The 19,888-nt window shown below is 40.3% G+C and overlaps 2 protein-coding genes across 51 annotated transcripts in view; one reads left to right on the top strand and one right to left on the bottom strand.

Moving 5' to 3' along the window:
* The window catches only part of HMG20A (high mobility group 20A), a 108,142-nt gene extending 98,604 nt beyond the window's left edge, over window positions 1-9,538 (bottom strand). Inside the window, exon 1 of one of the 3 annotated variants that reach the window (XM_054451889.2) lies at window positions 9,212-9,538. The gene's annotated coding sequence lies outside the window, so the exon portion shown is untranslated. The remainder of the gene's footprint in view (window positions 1-9,211) is intronic. The other 2 variants (XM_054451893.2, XM_063652413.1) reach the window with 2 other exon arrangements.
* The window catches only part of PEAK1 (pseudopodium enriched atypical kinase 1), a 319,366-nt gene continuing 308,560 nt past the window's right edge, over window positions 9,083-19,888 (top strand). For 9 of the 48 annotated variants that reach the window (XM_063652395.1, XM_063652400.1, XM_063652392.1 and 6 more), the window contains exon 1: window positions 10,060-10,206. The gene's annotated coding sequence lies outside the window, so the exon portion shown is untranslated. Of the gene's footprint in view, window positions 9,541-10,007; window positions 10,207-19,888 lie in introns of those variants that run through there. The other 39 variants (XM_063652367.1, XM_063652410.1, XM_063652412.1 and 36 more) reach the window with 14 other exon arrangements.

Genomic DNA, 19,888 nt, shown 5'->3' with positions numbered 1-19,888 from the left:
ACGTTAACACTATCTAATGAGGTTACTGCGAGGATGTGAACATTAAATGAGACATATTTATAAAATGTCTGATAACAAAAACATTCTTATTGTAGGTTTTCTATGTGCCAAATACTTTATACAGATTTAATAATTTAATGTAGACATAGTTATCCTCCATTTCCTTTTCAAGACCACATATTAGTAAGTGATGAAGCTCAGATTTGACTCTAGAACACCAGTTTTCAATAACTACAAATTGTTGCTTCTATAATGTTGCTTGAGTATTGTTCCTGACACCAGTAAGTGGTCAATAAATGTAAATTATTATTATATAGAAAATATAAATGCTTCAGAAATAGACACCAATCACATTAGTTTTTCTACTTTGCTTTCTTCTGATGTTTCTCCTTTTCATTTTTGCAAAAACATTCTTACAACATTTTTCAATGTATTCTTAAAGACGCTATTGTGAAAAATGAATGTCTTACGGCCCACTGAGTAGATAGGCAATAATTTGCTTAGGCATTATTATATTGTTGAATATTTAGAAGGTTTCAAGTTTTAGACAGTATAGATATCAGTGCTATTAACATTTTGTGCCTTTAACTATTTTTCTTATTTAAAGTATCTTCTCAGAATAAAGTTCTATATGTGGAATTATTGGCTCCAGAGTATGAACATTTTATTATTTGTTGATATAACTGCTACTGTTATTAAGCCAAAAAGTTATGGTAATTATGATGCCACCAAGCAACAAACATGAAGGTTTGTATCAAGAGAATGGGAATTAAAGCTATGAAGTGTAGGAATGAAGGACATGTGGACATGGGGAAAAAAAAGGAGATATGAATTTTGAGGCTGGAAAAGAAAAAATGGGGTGCTGGAAATCATTTCTTTTGAAGCAGGCAAGCGCTTGTAATCCCAGCTACTTGGGAGGCTGAGGCAGAACAATCGCGTGCGCTCACTAGCACCACTGCACTCCAGCCTGGGAGACAGAGCAAGACTCTGTCTCAAAAAAACAAAAAAACAAAAAAAACCATATTAAATTATTATTATTTTGTTTAGTAGAGATGGGGTGTTGCTATGTTGCCTGCATTAGTCTCAAACTCCTGACCTCAAGCAATCCTCCTGTCTCAGCCTCCCAAAGTGTTGAGATTATAGATACAAACCACTGTGCCTGGCCAACATATTATTTAAAAATTATACATATAAATTGCAAAACAACCACACAGATTAAAGGCCTACGTTCTAGAGGCTCCCCCCTCCTTTTTTTTTTTTTGAGACAGAGTCTTGCTCTGTAGCCCAGGTTGGAGTGCAGTGGCTCGATAACAGCTCACAGCCTTGAACTCCTGGGCTTATGCAATCCTCTGGCCTCAGCCTCCTGAGTAGCTATGACCACATGTGTATATACCACCATGTCTGGCTATTTTTTATTTTTTGTAGAGACAGCATCTCACTATGTTGCCCAAGCCGGTCCCAAACTCCTGGGCTAAGGCGATCCTTCTGCCTTGGCTTCCCAAAGTGTTGGGATTACAGAAGCCACCACACCCAGCCTAGAGTCCACTTATTTGGTGTGTAATCTCAAGCCTTGAATTGCCTTATCTATAAATTGGCATTAAATTTTATAATATCCGACTAAAGCCAGAATTGGAACATTGTATCTCTTGTTTTATATTCCTGATATTAAATTTGTTTTGTGAGTATACCATACTTGAATAAAAATGAAGGAATCTCTCCTTTTTTGCTGATATGCTTTGAATATCTTATCTTGTGATGAATATCCTGTTATGAATCTTATGTCAGATTTTAAGTTACTATTTTAAAAGGTTACTTTACTTTGTGGGATTCTCTGAAGGCCAAGCCATTTGCCTGCTCTTTCTACAATCACATAAATCTTACTGTGTATATCCAAAGGCAGTTGCTTTTCTACAGCTGCCTTCCTCCTTCTTTGTTACTATCACAGATTTTGGGGTAATAGGTACCTGATCATCAGGGAGAACACAGAAGGCCTTGAAAATGTGGGTTTAACTATACCAAGATCTTTTGCTCTGTTTATGTACTATAGCCTCCCCAGTAAAAACAAAACAAAACAACAAACAACATCTCTGCTAAATGCTTCATTATGTACACAGGTAAGTCAGTGCTTGATTGTCCCAAGTTCCAGTTCAGATTTTCCAATTTCCATTATCCTCCAGTAAATTTTAGTAGTGATACTGAGGAATCATGGAGTATGAGAATAAACACTGGCCTTAGAGGATCTGCATTCAAATCCTGTCTCTACCACTTACTGGTTAAGTAATTTTGGGCAAGTAATCTAATCTCTCTAAACCTTATTTTTCTCATATGGAAAAATGCCAAATTATTAGAATTAAGATAACATGTAGTGCCTAGCACAATACTACATAAATGTTAGTCAAGTGGGAATTGGAATTATGGCTCAGTGTGGTCTGAATCTGAATATTATTCAGAAAATAAGGACAGCAGCACTGAATAAAAGTATTTTTTTGAGCTGAATAATATTAGAGAATTTTGATTTCTAGGATCCTCAAAAATCCATATCCTTTAAAGAAGCCATATGGGGTAACATGTATAAGGGTCCTGAATTCCTTCATGTTCCAACAGATCCAGGTTCCAAGGTATGGAAACACTTATCAGATTATAAGCAAAGAGAACAATAATTTTATGTGTGTTCAACTAGCCAAAAAATTTTGCTGGTAAAATCGTGGTGAAAACAACATCCTTATACATTGCTGTTATCATTAAAAATCAGTACAATCTTTTAGGGAAATGTAGGTATCATATCTAGAATTACCCATGCTTGTAGAACCATTAATCACACTCATAAGATTTTATCTTCAGAAAAAAAGTCAAATAAGGAAAATAGCTATAGTTTTATTTAATAGTGCCTGGCACATAAAAGGCACTCAAATATTTCTTCAAATGAATACCTTTATTTGTACTGACTTCTCCAAATCACTGCCCTTGGGTCCTTCTCATTAAGATTTATCTATTTTTATTACCTGAGAGCTTTAGAATCAAATTCTAGCATCTTTGTCCAGTCTCTATTCTCCCATCTTCCTCAGTAACTTTGTTTTGATTGCTACTAGACTCCTTACCTTAGAATACTTCCACTCTTTAAACTCAGCTGACCGTAACACAGAAACCAAAAAGACCGTATACCACATCCTTGACCTAATCAAGAAGAAATCTGAAGCTTCCTTCAAGGTCATAAGATGTTTTTCTCCTTTGTTAATACCTCTGTAGTCTAAGCATTTACCAAAATCCCTGCTACATTAAGACAAAAAGCCAGAAGCTATCCTCATATCCATCCTCACCTGATCCTTAACATACCTTTAGCCCTGTACCTAGCTGCTTATATTTCTCTCTGGGATCTGAGAAAGAATGATCATTTCCTTGCTTTCACATCTCTTGCTTCTTTCTTCTGGCCCCATTCAAAATTCTCTGTTCTTCAAGTCTCAGTATCTCTCTCTTTTAGATATAATTCACATACCATAAAACTGACCCCTTTAGTGTACATTTCAGGCTGTTTTTTGTACAGTTGACCCTTGAACAACATGGGTTGAACTGCATGAGTCTACTTATATGCTGATTTTCTTCTGCCTCCACCACTTGAGACAGTAAGACCAACCTTTCCTCTTCTTCCTTCTCAGCCTACTCAACGTGAGGATGACAAGGATGAATACCTTTATGATAATCCACTTCCACTTAATGAATAATAAATAGCAAACATATTTTTTCTTCCTTATCATTTTCTTAGTAACATTTTCTTTTCTCTAGCTTACTTTATTGTAAGAATACAGTACATAGTACATGTAACATACAAAACATGTGTTAATCAACTATTTATGCTATTGGTAAGGCTTCCAGTCAACAGTAAGCTATTTACGTAGTTAACTTTTTGGGAAGTCAGAAGTTATACATGGATTTTTGACAACACAGGGGTTAGCACCCCTAACCCCCTCATTGTTCAGGTGTCAACTGTATATTAGTATACAAGATATTTTAGTATATAAGGTTATGCAACCACCACCACTATCTAATTCTGGCACATTTTCATCACTTCCAAAGGAAACTCCATACTAGCAGTCACTCCCATTCCCATCCACTAATGTACTTTCTGTCTCTATTAGTTTTGCCTAATCTAGACATCTCAAATAAATGGAATCACACAATATGCTGCCTTTCGTATGTGACTTCTTTCACTTTAATATTTTCAAGTTTTATCCATGTTACAGCAGGTACTGCTACTTTGTTTCTCTTTGTTGCTGAATAATATTCCATTGTATGGCTATATTGCATTTTGTTTAGTCATCCAATAATTAATGGACATTTGAGTTTGCCTTTTACAAATAAGGCTGCTACAAATACTTGTGTGCAAGCTTTTGTGTGAACATGTTTTCAGTTCTCTTGGATATATACCTAGGAGTGGAAATACAAGTTAAGTGTCCAAATATTTGATATCAAAATCTATTTGGTTTCTGAGTTCGGGTAGCAGAGGGTATCTCTCACAATACAAACAATTCTATACTGAGCTCTCCACGCCATCCCTACTCAAACACCTACCATCTTCAAAGTCTGCAGATATTAGTAACAATTTACTTTTTTCCAATTAAATTGAGGAGCAGAGATCAGTTCTTATAGCTCCAGTTATATAGCAGGTGCTTAATATATGCTTATCTGACACCCTAAGAAGCTCCCAAATGAGAGAATGATGACTTACTATTCACTCTTTCATTTTATAGATATTTGAGTGTCTAATGTATGGTAGCCATTGTGCTGATGCTGGGCATAATTGTGGACAAAAGTTATTGATCAGTTTTGTCATACTCCAAGAGCCAGCTCACGTCCACAAATATTTACTGAATACCTATGATGTGAATGGTCTTGTGCCAGGTATGACAGCACAGAGTGGGATAAGATCTAGTCTGCAGCCTTTTAGGGAAGGCATAAACTCTACCTACAACAACGCAATAAAAACAAACAGGAGCACTGGACAGTAAGTGCTGTAAGAAAGGTATAATGCTCTGGAGAGTTAATGGACAGAACATGTACAGTTTGGGAGAGTGTAGAAGAGGATGGATATCAGAAAATATTTCTTAAATGTGGTACTTGAGAAACGACCTCAAAGAAAGTGGCATGTTGATAGATGGGGATTACTAGGAAAAAAGAGTGTTTCAGGCAGAAAATAGCATGAGCAAAAAAAAATATTAATGCTGGGTGCAGTACAGATGTTTTTCCCCCAGAGGCTATCCCGTTTGGATGTGTAGATGAGTAATGCGAGGTATGATCACAGTGTGAAAGGTCTTCATTTTTGGTTTTAGTATTTAAATAAGTTTAGGAGAATGAGTTGAAAGTCTGCCTGTAACAATTCAAATTACCTTAGTGATTTGTGCCAAGATTAAGATTCCTTTTCTTGAAACTTTTCTATTTTGTATATCTTCTAGTCATGGAAATTAGTGATTTCTCCTTCCCACAAGGAAAAAAATTAAATCTTGACAACTATGTGAGCATGCTGATAGGCAGACAAGGCTGAAGCTCAGTCAGTCTACCACTGCATCCCATACTGTGGGGAAAATGTAAAGCTTAAAACAGACATGTGGGCAAATCACAGTAGCCAGAATAGCAGAAGCAAGATTGGGGGTAAGATACTTGCATTAATGAAGCTTCTGGCACCAGGCATTGGACCAGGAGATTTACATATAACATTCTGATTCCACCAAACAACCCCATTTGGATTTGGGAAAACTGAGGCTTAGGGAGGTCAAATATATTGCTCATGGTTACCAAGCTAGTAAGCTCAGCCCGTAAAATGCAGAGACCAGTGCTGAATTTGGGCCTATCTGATCCCATATTTTCCCCATTGTTCACTCTCATCTGTTTTCACAATACAAAGGAAGCTAGAATGGTAGGAAAATGATACATATATCAATGAAAGGGGCTGAATATTTAACACAGGGGCTTCTATGGTCTGGAGAAAAATTAGGCTGAAACATTCAAATCTGGGTTTAGAATGGCTTAGAGTTTAAGACCAGGAGAGATCAAGTTTAGGGCTGCTTCTTTACCCAGTTTGAACAACGACCATAACATAGATCTTATTTAGGAATACCAAGTGAGCAAAATTCCAGTTTTAATTTGTAAATTAGAGAGTAAACTACAGGAGAATATGAATATTTGGCCGTATTTACTGTATTCAAAGTCCTGAGAACAGTGACTGGCACATAGCAGACACTCTCAACTTTTGCTGAAATAATGAAAAGTCACGTAAGGGGTATTCTCATTTGAATACCTGTGAAGGCTATGAAATAAAGACAGCAAAGCAGTAAGGTGAAAAACCATTCAAGTTCTTAAGATACTTTCTTTAATCCTCAACCCTACAGCAAAAACAACAACAACAACAAAAACAAACCACCACCAAAACGACAAACAAGGAAAGCAACAGTTGCAAAACATTAGCCTGATTTTACAAAGAAAAGTAGATGAAAGAATGAAAAGACACTTCTGTATTATGTATAACATCTCTGTGGATAATCGAATTTCAGTCAGATGGAATCCAGAATTGTGACCTACGGTTTTAATATTTCAAACTGCTGTGAGCAGTGTATCCAATGACTGTCTTTGGAAAAGAAAATGGTTATCTAATCCAAGTATTTGAAAAAAGATTTGACAATTTCTTTATTATATAGATGGCAAGTAATGGAATGAAATCTCAAATTCGTTAACTTGAAGTAACAGTACATGTACAAAAATATTAATTCTTTAAATTTTGATACTATATTTCTATTAAACATGCAAAGAAAACTGCACAAAGGGCATTAAGAAAAAAAAAAAAAAGTTTGGAGGACAGCAAGCCTCTCCAAAGAAACATTTTTAAAAAGAATAAAAATAGGTTCTATGGACCTTCCCTCTCTATTTTTCACAAGCTTTTCTAATATTTCTTCTTTGATGGAACCAATGAATAACTGCCACTTATCACAAAATACCTTCTTTCAGATATGTACTTTATATATTGCTTTCTTCTAAACAGATACTTCTTCAAGCAGCTCAAGTTTTTCAGCTGCAGCAATTTTTCTTATTTCTATTATACTGTATTTCTTCCATGGAGTATCATAAAGACCAATTTAATAAAGACAGTTTCCAAAAGGCAATATTACTCTATCTCAATCAGTATTTTAACATTATATTCTCTATTTTTTTCATTTAGTTCTACAATCTTTCCATACTTCAATAATTCCTAACACTATAGTTTCATTTGTCAGGGTGACCATATTATATTTTCTTCTATATTACATTAATATAGAAGATAGTGAACACTTTTTCTTTAATCAATTAATTCTTACTTCGGGCAGTCTACATGTTCCTAACCTATTAATAACCACAAAGATAATGTTTTGTCTCGCTTTTTCAGTCAACTACTGCAGCAATTGTGTGGTCTTTCAAAATATAAATCATACTTGATTTTAAGGTCTTAGATTCTTTTTTAAAAGTGACCACAGAAGGTTAAAACATGTATTTTTTTCTTTACTGTAATATTTGGTTTAAAACATATTTTCTAATGAACTCTCAACCAAACAGCTGTTTATTTATTTATTTATTTTTGAGACGGAGTCTCACTGTCGCCCAGGCTGGAGTGCAGTGGAGCGATCTTGGCTCACTGCAACCTCCGCCTCCTGGGTTCAAGCAATTCTCCTGCCTCAGCCTCCTGAGTAGCTGGGACTACAAGCGCGCGCCACCACGCCCAGCTAATTTTTGTATTTTTAATAGAGACGGGGTTTCACCATGCTGGCCAGGCTGGTCTCGAACTCCTGACCTCGTGATCTGCCCACCTCAGCCTCCCAAAGTGCTGTGATTACAGGCGTGACCAAACAGCTTTTAAAAAAAACTATTATAGAATTAAAATAATCGCAGAGTCTGAGGCTAGATTAAGTACAATCCCAAAAGAAAAAGTACACAGGCCTTATTACTTCAAAAATTCTTGCAAGACAATACAGTTCTAGGTTCACTGATATATATCCTAAAATTACTAACATTATTCAGATTTCAAAAAGTAACCTTCAAATAGATTGATTCCTTCAATACACAGACGCACACCCCTCTAAGTACTGTGTTATCTGACAACAGAAGCCAAGGAATCAAAATTATTGAGTGTTTATTACCGCCTCACACATATTTTATTAAAAATGAGATACTGAAAACCAGAAAGTTCTTATTGACCTTTTGTCCTTTGCGAGCCAACTTTTTCCTGTTTAGAATCTGAGCTGAGTCTCATGACCCTTGCTTTATACTTTAAAACCACAAAGAACAGATACCATTTAAAAATCAGTGACGAATTACAAAGGAGGAAAATGTAATAAAATACAACTTTCACAAATGTTACGTGTAAGCTACACATAAGAATTTTTAAGGCTGAAGAAGCTGTTCTCAGGCACAGGGCAAAACCTGTAGCCTCAAATCAACAGGCCTAATAATTTAAGATGTCAATTTTATCAGTTAAGGTAACATCAAATTTGAGTACTTCAGTGTGATACTTTCATTCTGCTAAGATGAAAATGCCCCAGATTTTATGTAAAATATTCAGTCCCCTAAATAAAAAGTTATCTCCTTAAAAGAGAAGCTAGATTTCCTGTTGCACGTCAAGGAAGAGGGCACCACACTTCACCCAGCCAAGGCTGGACTTGAGTAGGGGTGCAGGTGTTGGCAATTCATCAGTCACACAAGCTATGTCGTCTTGCAGAGGTGAATAGATTTTTAACAAGGGCTTTCGAATTCTTTGAAGAAAACACTGAGACAATTTTGCTGGGGAGGAAATGCTCCATCTTCCACGTGGAAACAAACTCATAAATTCTGACTGCAGGTTGGTGTTCAGCACAACTTGGAATAATCTAACTTTTCACATAAAACACAATCCCCAAGCTGCAAGATACTGTCTCCGCGAATGGCACCAAGCACCACCTTTTCAAGCCCTCACCAGCACTGGAAGTGGGTTGGACACCCCCAAACCATCACCACCCCCCCCCCCACAGGAAGTGAGGGTGTCCCCCCTCCCCAGGACGGCCTTCCTCCCCTCCCCCAACCGGAAGTTGAGGCGCCCCCATTCAGCCGGCCTCCAACCGAGACAAACCAATACCACCACCACCAAAAGAGGGGTGATCTTCAAGGGGTGAAGGGCATCTCGACTGGGGCCACCCCCAAGCTCGCCTTGCTTACTGACCTGCTGACGACAGGGGCAGGAAGGGGCCTGGGGCCTAAAGAAAGTCCCTTGCACAGAGGACAATTCCCTCAGCCCCTCTCAATCGCCTTCACTTCACGCACTCGTCGTCTCACAGCTGGACAAAAATTCTTCCGCAGCACTTTATTTTGGTGTCCTTTCCTTTTCTTTACCTAATCTCTTAACCACCTTTCTACAGGTAACTCCTCTTACCGCATAGCATTTAGAATTGCTCCGGTGAGGAGAAAAATGAAATATTTTCCACGGTACCTTCAGAAAAATGAAGGGATTATTTTGCCCCAATGCGGCGAAGGACTACGTGGTTACGCAAGGTGAGCCTTATTTTCGTGGAGGTTTCTGGGAGATGTAGTTTTATTTTTATTGCGAAGGCCCGCAGAAAGTAGAGGAACTGAAATTGGTCATGACTATATATTAGCGTCCTCGAAAACATATTCTGTATTCGATGACGGCTGACCTAGCGGGCTCCGACGCCCAAATGGGCCCAGACTCCCCTGGTCTTTTCCTCTGCGGCTTAATGGAACCCAAATTTTCCCTCACGCGGGCCCAAGGTCTCGGCAGCCCCGCCCCTTGTCTTAGCCCCGCCCTCCGCAGCCAATCAGGCGCTCTTTAGGTCTCGTCCTCTGGAGGTTGGAACGCAGAGAGGAGGGGCCTGGCGGTGACTCCTCCCGCTGGGCTGAGGGAGACCTGGGAGACGACTGGGGCTCGTGCGCGCGCGCGTGCTCACGGCTCCAGGAGCGCGGCGAGCGGGCGAGGGCGCGCGCGGAGGGGCGGCGCGCGGGGCCGAGAGGAGGCGGGCAGGCTGGTGGGCTGGGCGGGCGGCGAGCGGCCGGGAGCGCGCGGTGGACTCGGCCGCGGCGAGTAGTTAGTTAGTTGTTGTTAGTCAGTGTCAGTTGCTCGGCGGCGGCGGCCGTGGTCATCAGGAAGGGGACGGGACGGACGGCGATGGTGGTCGCCGCGGCGGCGTGTGCGCCCCTCAGGTAACAGCGGCCCGGCTGTCCGCGTCCCCTCGGTTGTCTTCTACTCACGCGCCGGCTGTGGGATCAGGGTTGCCGCGGGTTGAGGGCGCTGACCCGGGGGAATCCGGGAGGGGCGGCGCGGGTTCTGGGTGGTGCCGCCGCCGGGGCTCTGGCGGCCGGTGCGTCCCGCCCGGCGCGGGCTCTAGCGCCCCGGCCACCCCCGCGCCCCGCCGGTGCCGCGCGCCCCCTGCCGCCCCTGCCCCCTCCCTCGGCGGCGGCCCCGGGAGCGCGACGCCCCCCAGAGGAAGGAAAGTTGGGACCTGCCGCGAGGGACGCCCCCAGGCGCGGCTGGGAGGTTGCGGGGGAAAGTGAAGCCTGGAGGAGCTGGACGCGGGGAGGCCGGGGCAGGAAGGGCTTCTCTGGCTCCTGCCGGGTCCACACGGTCAGCCCGCTCCCGCACCCGGGAGCATCGGCGCAGCCTCGCCGGCAGCGTCGGGACGGAGCCGGGTGGCTCCCTGCCTGCTCCCTTCGCGCCGCGGCTGGGGAGCCTGCGAACGTGTGGGCTGGCGGGGTCGTTTGGGGGTTGTGAGTGGTTCGGCTGCTCAGTTTTTTTCTTCTCTGCCCTTTGACTCATCCGTTCTCGCAACTTTTCTTTCCTCCGATGGGGACTTGCCGTCTGAACCGCGTCTGCCCCCTCCCCTCTCGTCGCATGCACCATCCGTCTGGGAGCTTGATTTCGTTTTTTCCTCCTTTGGCTACGTTAAAGATTGCTGAGAGCACCGGGAGAGACCCTCCTCCCCCACCTGCCTCTGGCCTGTTACTTTTTGCGATTCGTTGTTTTTTAAAGATCCAAGTTCAGGAATTTGAGAGCTGTGGAATGGAGTTATTGGAAGGCTGGCGTTGAGGGGGCAGTGATGAGTTAGAGGAAAACTATGATTTCATCTTTATTGGCCTTGCTATAGAAAACCTAATTCATTTTTTTTCTGCCTCTGTTGAATGTGGTAAGATCATACGTTGAATTAAATACTTAGAGACTTACATAAAAGACTATTTTTAGTTCATTGGATGATGTACGTGAACAGCTTTTCACCTGAATTGGGATTGCCTTGAGGATTCTGTTTTGGGGCCTACCTACTGATTTTTGTTCAGCTACAGCATCTTTTTTTTTCCCGATAAATGAAGTGATGTAGTGATGTGTGTAGTCAGAGAACCCATATTGCTCTCTGAAGTGTGGAAGTGAAAAACGTGAATTATCCACCGGGGTAAAACTTTCCATGAGCAAATCTTGGATACTCACTTCATGATGGCGTCTCTCGTAATCTCAGAGCATTTCTAGATAGCTCAATTCACTGACGACCCTGATTACTTTCTGACTTGCCTGGGACTTCTCTTTGGTGACTTGTTTAGTAAACTGTAATGGCAGATATGGTACATTTTCTTGGCTTCAAAGTTGAGGGTTATAGCCTCAGCCCAGAAATGAACAATGGAAGTAGAAGTCATATCATTGCTAGTGAATTTTGGATATGACCAACTCACAAACTATGTGAAAAAACAAACATCCCCTTTTCATTGCTGTCAGGGGGGGAAAGGGAAATATTTTATCGTGTCTTTATTTTGGATTCTCTAACATGACTATATTATGTGGGAAAAAATGTCAAATTATTTTCTTTAAGGCTTTTTAATGTGTGTTCCTTCTCTTCCCTCACTACCCCCAACTCCTATCCCAAACTAGGGGCCAAAATTTATGTGTGGCTGTGTTCTAGCGTTGGAAGAGAAGTGCTTTGGTGAAAGAAAAAGATAAGATCACTTTGAACTATTATGATACCTCAACTATTCGTTTTATCTGGTTGATAGTACACAAAACTTTCACAATAATGTTTGTAGCCTATTAACATTCAAAATTCATTTTTAAGAGTCTACCCTGAAGGCCCATGAAGAAATAATGCCACTTCATAACTGTTTGCCGACAATCACATTAAAAAATATGTTCCTGGAATGCATTATACGTGTACTCATATAAACATTTATCTTTGTACATTTATGGTAATGTAAATATTTAAGTCTGAGAGCTTAAAAACTTTTATTTGCTTATTTGCATACATGTTTTTCAACATCTAGCAGTGCCAACCATATTTGCCAAATAAGCATCAGCTATAAATTCATGCTTTGGCACATTTCATATAATAACTCTTCTAAATTGTTCCGTGGTGAAGCATCATGAGATTAGCATTTGCTTCATGAGAGAGATTTGTTGTTCTTTTTAACTGTACTGATGTGCTGTTTAAGTGGAACAGGTGCTGGGCCCTAGCATTTGTGTTGATACCTGCCAAATCATACCCTTTTGTCGGATGGGTTGTTTAAGTAATTTAGGAACCAAACTGTGGCCCCTGGCATGCCAAGTGTGAGTACAAGGCTCCATATCAGTGTTGCAAATCCCTGTTTTCACTGTAAGAGGCAGATGTGTGTGATGAGCGTTATTCTGTCATTTGCTGATCTCTTTACTGTGATTCCTACCGCTTGCCCCCCTCCCCCGCCGCCCCGCATCCCCCCACCCCACTCTCCTTCCTAGTCCTTTCATTACTAAAGCTCCTGGTACATTCTAGGTTCCCTCAAGGCTGGGTTGTTTTCCTTCGTGAACTGGAAATCCTAGTAACCTTCAGGCCAGGAATAGATAGTTTACATTTGTTTGACAAATGTTTGAGTACCTTTTAAGTGCCACACTTGGTGGTAGGTAGGACCTGAGTATTATAGAATATGAGATTCCTTTTTGCAAGGAGTTTACAGTTGAGGAGGAGAAGATAGGTGATAACCAATAATTATAGTATGACAGGGGTGTGCACACATTCCTATGGATGGAAGCACAGAGGAGGGGTAGCTGACTCAGACTTGGGGGGATGGGAGGAGGGTGTCTAGAATGCATCTTAGAGTGTTACCTGAGCTAATCTTCAATAATAGGTAAGAGTTAACTAGGTACAGAAAGAGGGAAAGTACATCTTATACCAGTGCTGTCCTATAGAAATTTAATACAAGCCACAAATATGTTACATATACAATTTAAAATTTTCTAGTAACCACATTTCAAAAAGTAAAAAGTGAAATTAATTTTAATAATATAAACTCAGTATATCTAAAATATCATTTCAACATGCATTCAGTATAAAAAGTAATATCGAAATATGACATTTCCATTTTCATACTGTGTTCAGAATCTGGTGCATAATTTTCTACTGTTTTCAGAATCTGGTGTGCAATTTACACTTACAGCACATCTCAATTTTGACAACTACATTCACATACTCAATAGCTGCAGGTGAGTGGACAGCAGCAGCACAGCTTTAGAACAGGGGTGGATGAAGTAATAAGCCAAATCAATGATTGTCTTGTGAACCAAGTTAAGAACTTTAACTTAATTCCAAAAGTTGCGGGGATTTAGTGGGGAAAAAAAATTATGCTGTGGTAGAATCAGATTTGTATTTTAGACCTGTCATTTTGACAGTGAAGTGAATGTTGAATTAGAGAGGGACAAAACTGGAAGCAAGGACCAGTTAGGAAGCTATTCCTGGTGAGAAATGATGAAGAGTGTAGAAGAGGGAGTGGCTCTATGAGAGATTTAGGAAGTATTATTAACGGGACAGGATAAATCTATTTAGATTATAGAATTGAGCAAGATTGAAGATTTTGGATGATTCCTACATTTCTGTTGTGATCCGCTGAGTAGATTGGGCAAGCAGCTGAAGAGAAGCCAACCATCTGTGCCAGACAGACCAAAGATGAAAAAAGGAAATAGAGATTTGTCATGGAAGCTGAGGGAGAATATTATTTCAAGGGCTAGGAGTGGTCAACACTGTATCCTGCCTCCAAAAGGAAAAGTAAAATAAAGACCTAATGAAGTCTCTGAGACTTGGTGATTAGGAGGTCTTTTATAACTTCAACTAGAGCACTTAGCTACATTGTAATGCATGGGGGTGGGTGTTGAAAAGTGAATGACAACTGTAAGTGTAGCTAATTGAGAGGGATACAATGTTTTCAACGAAGGACTCTGAAGGAGTCTGTAAGCAGGGGGAGATACTTGGGATTTAGAGAATCTTGGACATGCTTAATGTGAGCCTGGAAAGAGCCACTGGAGAGGAGAAACTGAAGAAGAGTGTATATGTGTGTGTTTGGTGCGCGTGGGAGACTGGCTGGTGGATGGAGGCAAGGATTTGAAGGTAATAGGGAATAGGATCCAGGGCGTAGGTAGAGAAGCTGGCCTTAAGTAGAAGGTAGTCTCACTTTTCCAGTGGCCTTAAGTAGAAGGTAGTCTCACTTTTCCAGTGAGCAGAAAGGAAGGAGATGGATGGCAGTATAATAAGTTTGTAACTGACAGGGCAGGAAGGAAGAGTTGATGACATGTCTTGTATAATTTTTGATCATCTGCTAAGAGTGAAGGGAACGTGGTAGAATAGGAGTTTTTAAACAATGTATGTGAGGCCAAGTGCTGTGGCATGTGCCTGTAGTCCCATCTACTCAGTAGGCTGGGGCAGGAGGATCGCTTGAACCCAGAAGTTGAAGGCCAGCCTGGGCAACATAATGAGACCCTATCTCTTAAAAAACACACACACAAACAAAAAGGCCAGGTAAAATTAATCCATCCCTGTGAAAGGAATGGAAAAAAAGATAGTCTGTAGTTTATACATACTCTTTGTAAACGGCTTCCAAGGGAATGGCTAACAGCGGATGGGGTGGAGGTAAGGGAGAGAGAGGTAGACAGACAGACACATGACTAGGAAACTGAAGAAGGATTGTTAGTTACATGACTAGGAAACTGAAGAAGGATTGTTAGTTAGCATTGAGGACCTGTTTATTTCAGATTGTAGACCTCACATTTGTAGCTGTACCAATTTGCATGGTTGATTTTTCTCCAGCAGTGAGTGATCAGACTATCTGAAGAAACTATTTAATACTCTCAAGAACCTTATGAGTTATGTATTGTTACTGTTACTCTCCTTGTTTGTAAGATGAACAGCTCGGGTTTAAATTCTGCCCAGGCTGTTATCCGCTGCTTTGTAGGTATCTGTTTGGTAGAGATATCTGAAGGACAGTTGGTTGAGGGAATTAATGATATTGAGTATTGCAGCTCTACTGAAGAACTATGGAGTCCTCCTGGATTATGAGCTGGAAGCCTGTAAGGAGGTGATCCAGTTGGGAGAAAATGAGGAGCATGAAATGCTAGAAGTCAGTGTGAAGCTGTAGAGCAAATGAAGAGCAAATAATACTAGCTTCTATTTGTGGAGTACCTCCTATGTGCTAGACACTTTAATACCTAATTCTGATCCTAACACTAACTCAACAATGTTGTTATTTACCTTATATTATTTCCTTTGTTCTCCTTCAGATGAAGAAACTGAGGATTAGAAAGGTTAAATAACATATCCAGACACACCCTGTCAAGTGATGGAACCAGGATTCAAAGCCCATTCTTTCTTGTCCAAACCATGTTCGTTTCAAGTCAGAGGATAAGATAGAAAATACAGTAATTGGGCCTGGCGCAGTGGCTAGTACCTGTAATCCAGCACTTTGGGAGGCCAAGGTGGGTTGAGGTCAGGACATTAAGATCAGCCTGGGCAACATGGTGAAACCCCATCTCTTACAAAAAAAACAAAAAACAAAAAATTAGCTAGGCATGGTTGCGTGCACCTGTAGTCTCACCTACTCAGGAAGCTGAGGTGGGAGGATCACTTGAGCCTGGGAGGTTCAATCTGCAGTGAACTGTGATTGCGCCACTGCACTTCAGCCTGGGTGACAGAGCAAGACCCTGTCTCAAAAAAAAAAAAAAAAGAAGGAAAGAAGGAAGGAAAGAAAGAAGGAAAAGAAGGAAGGAAGGAAAGGGAAAGAAAGAAGGAAGGAAGGAAAGAAAGAAAAGAAAGAAAATGCAGGCTGTGTGTGTGGTGGCTTATTCGTGTAATCCCAGCCCTATGGGAGGCTGAAGTGGGAAGATCGTCTGAGCCCAGGAGTTTAAGACCAGCCTAGGCAACATAGGGAGGCCTCATCTCTAAAAACTATAATAAATTAGCCGGGTGTGGTGGCATGTGCCTGTGGGCCTAGCTACTTAGGAGGCTGAGGTCAGAGGATCACTTGAGCCTGGATGGTAGAGGCTGTAGTGAGCCGTGATTGCACCACTGCACCCCAGTCTGGGCAACAGAGTAAGACCCTGTCTCAAAGAAACAAACAGAAAAACTGCTGCTATATACTCTTCACCTGGGTTCCTCTAATGTTAACATCCTACATAACCATGGTGCATTTATCAAGCTAAGAAATTAGTATTGGTATGATGCTTCAACCAAGCTTCAAACTGCTTTTATATTTTACCAGTTTTTCTAGTATTCTTTTTCCATTCTGTTATCCAAACCATGATATTACATTACTTTAGTTGTCTTCTTTGTCTCTTCCAATGTGTGGCAGTTTCTTGGTCTTTTCTTATCTTTTATAACCTTGACACAAGTATTTTGTAGAATGTTCTTCAGTTTAGGTTTGTCTGATGTTTTCTCATGATTAGATTGGGGTTATGGATTTTGGGGGAGAGTACCGCAGAGGTGAAGTGCACTTATTATTTCATACAGGAGGTACATGATATCAAATAATTTATCACTTGTGATCACTCTGTTAAGGTGGTTTCTGCCAGGTTTGTCCACTGTAAAGTTACTATTTTTCCTTTCCCATACTCCGTGCACTAGAAACAGGTTGCTAAGTTTAGCCCGCACTTAAAGGGATGGGAATTAAACTCCACTTCCTGGAGGGAGAAGTATAAAAGAATTTGTGGGCATATATTAAAACCACCACAGTAATTGGTAAATATTTTGAGAGAGCTACTTTGAGGCTTTGCCAGTATCCTGTTTCTGCCCACTAATTTTAGCATTCGTTAGTGGATCTTGCCTGCAGCAATTATTGCTGTGGGTTCTGAAGATACTTTTTTTTTATTTTCCTCATTCTTTCTACATTTATTAATTGGAATTCTTCTATAAGGAAGGTTTTCCCTTCTATCTAATCATTTATCTCAGTTCAAATTCATAGATATTTATTTTATTCTTAGTGTTAGAATTAAATGCTATCATTATTTTGTTGCTCAAATTATTCCAGTTTTGGGCCTTGGGATCTCTTTTAGGTCTACTTTTGTGTCCTTTTGGCATATTTCTATTCTTTTTTTATGTGTATGTACATGCACACTTCTTTATTCTCTGACACTACCACATGCTTCGAGTTCATCTTGTTTTTTTTTCCTGCCTCAGCCCTAGAATCAATTATTTCTCTAAGGAACCTTGGCGTCTTTCATTGGAGGATGATATTTTGAAGCCAAGATCTGGATGCTAAGTGTGCTCATTGCTGTGGAGTATCATTGCTCCTAGACTTTCTCAGTGGAAAGAACTAGGAAATGCATATATGTATACTAATCCACGTATCCATGTACAATTATGTAAAAATCTGTATTTCTATATATAAAAATATAAATATACTGATTGTCTGTCACTCTAACTGGATATGTTTTGATACAAATAGATTTACTGATGGATTGGATGTAGAATGTGAAAAGAAAAGAGTAATGGATCACTCCAAGGTTTTTGACTTAAGCAACTGGAAGGATAGAGTTGTCATTAATAGACATGAGGAAGACTTGAGGACGGTGCAGAGCAGGTTTTTGGGGAGAGTTTAGGAGTTCTGTTCTAGACTGGTTAAGTTTTTGAGATGTCTAATAGACATGCTAAGTAACAGAGATATTAAGTCAGCAGTTGAACATGGGAATCTAGAGTTCAGAGAACAATGGTCCACGTTACATTTGGGACTTGTCAGTATAGATTAGATCACCTGAGGAGTGAGGGTAGCTAGAGAAGAGAAGAGATTTAAGGACTGGCCCATGGGGCATTCCAGTCAGAGAGATAAGGAGGAGCAGTTCTACATAATGATAAGGGCTGAGGTGTGGTTATAGGGTGGATTTCATATCATTAATAAACACTTAATACCTATTATTTGCAAGATACCAAGTTGTGTTTGGGGTTAACATCACTCCCTCCATAAATTTATAAGACAAATTACAGACTTAAAAAGAGAATAGCAGTAGAAGGCCACATACCTGATAAACATATAAAGTACTAGGGGCTGGGTGTGGTGGCTCATGCCTGTAATCCCAGCTCTTTTGGAGGATGAGGCGGGAGGATCACTTGAGGCCAGGAATTTGAGACCAGCCTGGGCAATATAGTGAGACCCACCCCCAACCCCCATCTCTACAAAAAGTAAAAAAGTATTAGCTGGGTGTGCTGGCCCATGCCTGTTTTAGCTACTCAAGTGGCTGAGGCAGGAGGATTACTTGAGTCCAGGAGTTCAAGGCTGCAGTGAGCTATGATCGCACCACTGCTCTCTAGCCTAGGTGACATCACAAGACTGTATTAAAAAAAAAAAAGGTATAAAGTACTAATGAAGCTTATTAGAGAATGTGGACATAAGAAACTATGAACTCAAATATGTGCCAGCTATATTTAAACACTGATGTAAGCATGTGTCCGTCAAAAAACTTGTCAAGGCTTTATGTACACACTAGTAATTATCAACCAGTAGAAGTTTCTCCGTATGTTAACATTAATTTCGGAGGTTGTTTCTGTTCTTGCTCCCTTTCCATTATTAGGTCTTGGGTTGGTAATTGTGCCTGTAGTCATTGGCTATCAATTAAGCCACTCAGTGAACTGGTGAGGAGTGTTTCTGCTGCCCTCTACTTTTTAACTTTTGACTCTCTGCTACCTTTTCACAATCAATAGGATTTAACTTCAGACTGCATACAATCAAATGTTTCTATTTACAAGCAGGGTTGTAAATCAAGCAGGGTTGGCCTTACCATCTTCCGTGAATATGCCCCCTTTTTTTTTAAACTATTTCTTTCACATGTGGTCTTAGACATTCACATTTATCATCTGGTTATTAAAGTCAAACCCAAAATAACAATTTTAGAATTTTAAAAATAATTAAAACATGTAGCCTGGTAAACCAAAGTTTTAGTAAAACATTTTAATTTCAACCCCTTTGCATTAAAAATAGGTAGGCTTTCATTGCCAGCTGATAAGAGATGGTAGTATGGCATGAGGCAGGCAAATAGCACCTATCTAGTAGTTATTTAAGTGTCAGTCACTCTTTAGGAACTACAAGAAAAATAACAGGTGTATCTACTTTGTAGGATAGGGGGCAGGTAATTGCAGGATTCCATTCTTATTTCTACCTCTGAATAGTTGACAAAGCTATTATCCAGGTTTATGGACCAGTGTGTTGTATTTATTAGTTGTGAGAAATCTGAGGATATTTATATGCTGAGTGGAAAGAGCCAATGCATTGAGTGCAAAGACTGTATCTTATTAGCACAGTTCCTAACAAGTAGTGGATATTCAAATATTTGTTGAATGAAAGATTTCAATAAGGTACTTGACCCTTATAAAATTTAAGACATGAAGATTTATTTAGCTTGTTCAAGAAAGCTGAAGATACTAAAAATTTTCATTGTTTAAGTCAGAGTTAGTGCAAAACAAAATAAATCTGTAAGGTAGCATCCTCATTTTAGGCCAAGCCAAACAAATCATACCACTTTGTAAAAACATGATCACGGACGGATGCAGTGGCTCACACCTGTAATCCCAGCATTTTGGGAGGCCAAGGTGGGCGGATCACCTGAGGTCGAGAGTTTGAGACC

Source organism: Pongo pygmaeus, chromosome 16 (genome assembly GCF_028885625.2).
Source record: "Pongo pygmaeus isolate AG05252 chromosome 16, NHGRI_mPonPyg2-v2.0_pri, whole genome shotgun sequence".
In the NCBI taxonomy this organism is placed as follows: Eukaryota; Metazoa; Chordata; class Mammalia; order Primates; family Hominidae; genus Pongo; species Pongo pygmaeus.
The sequence above is the reverse complement of the archived record's forward strand: the minus strand, read 5'-3'. Positions and strand labels throughout refer to the sequence as shown.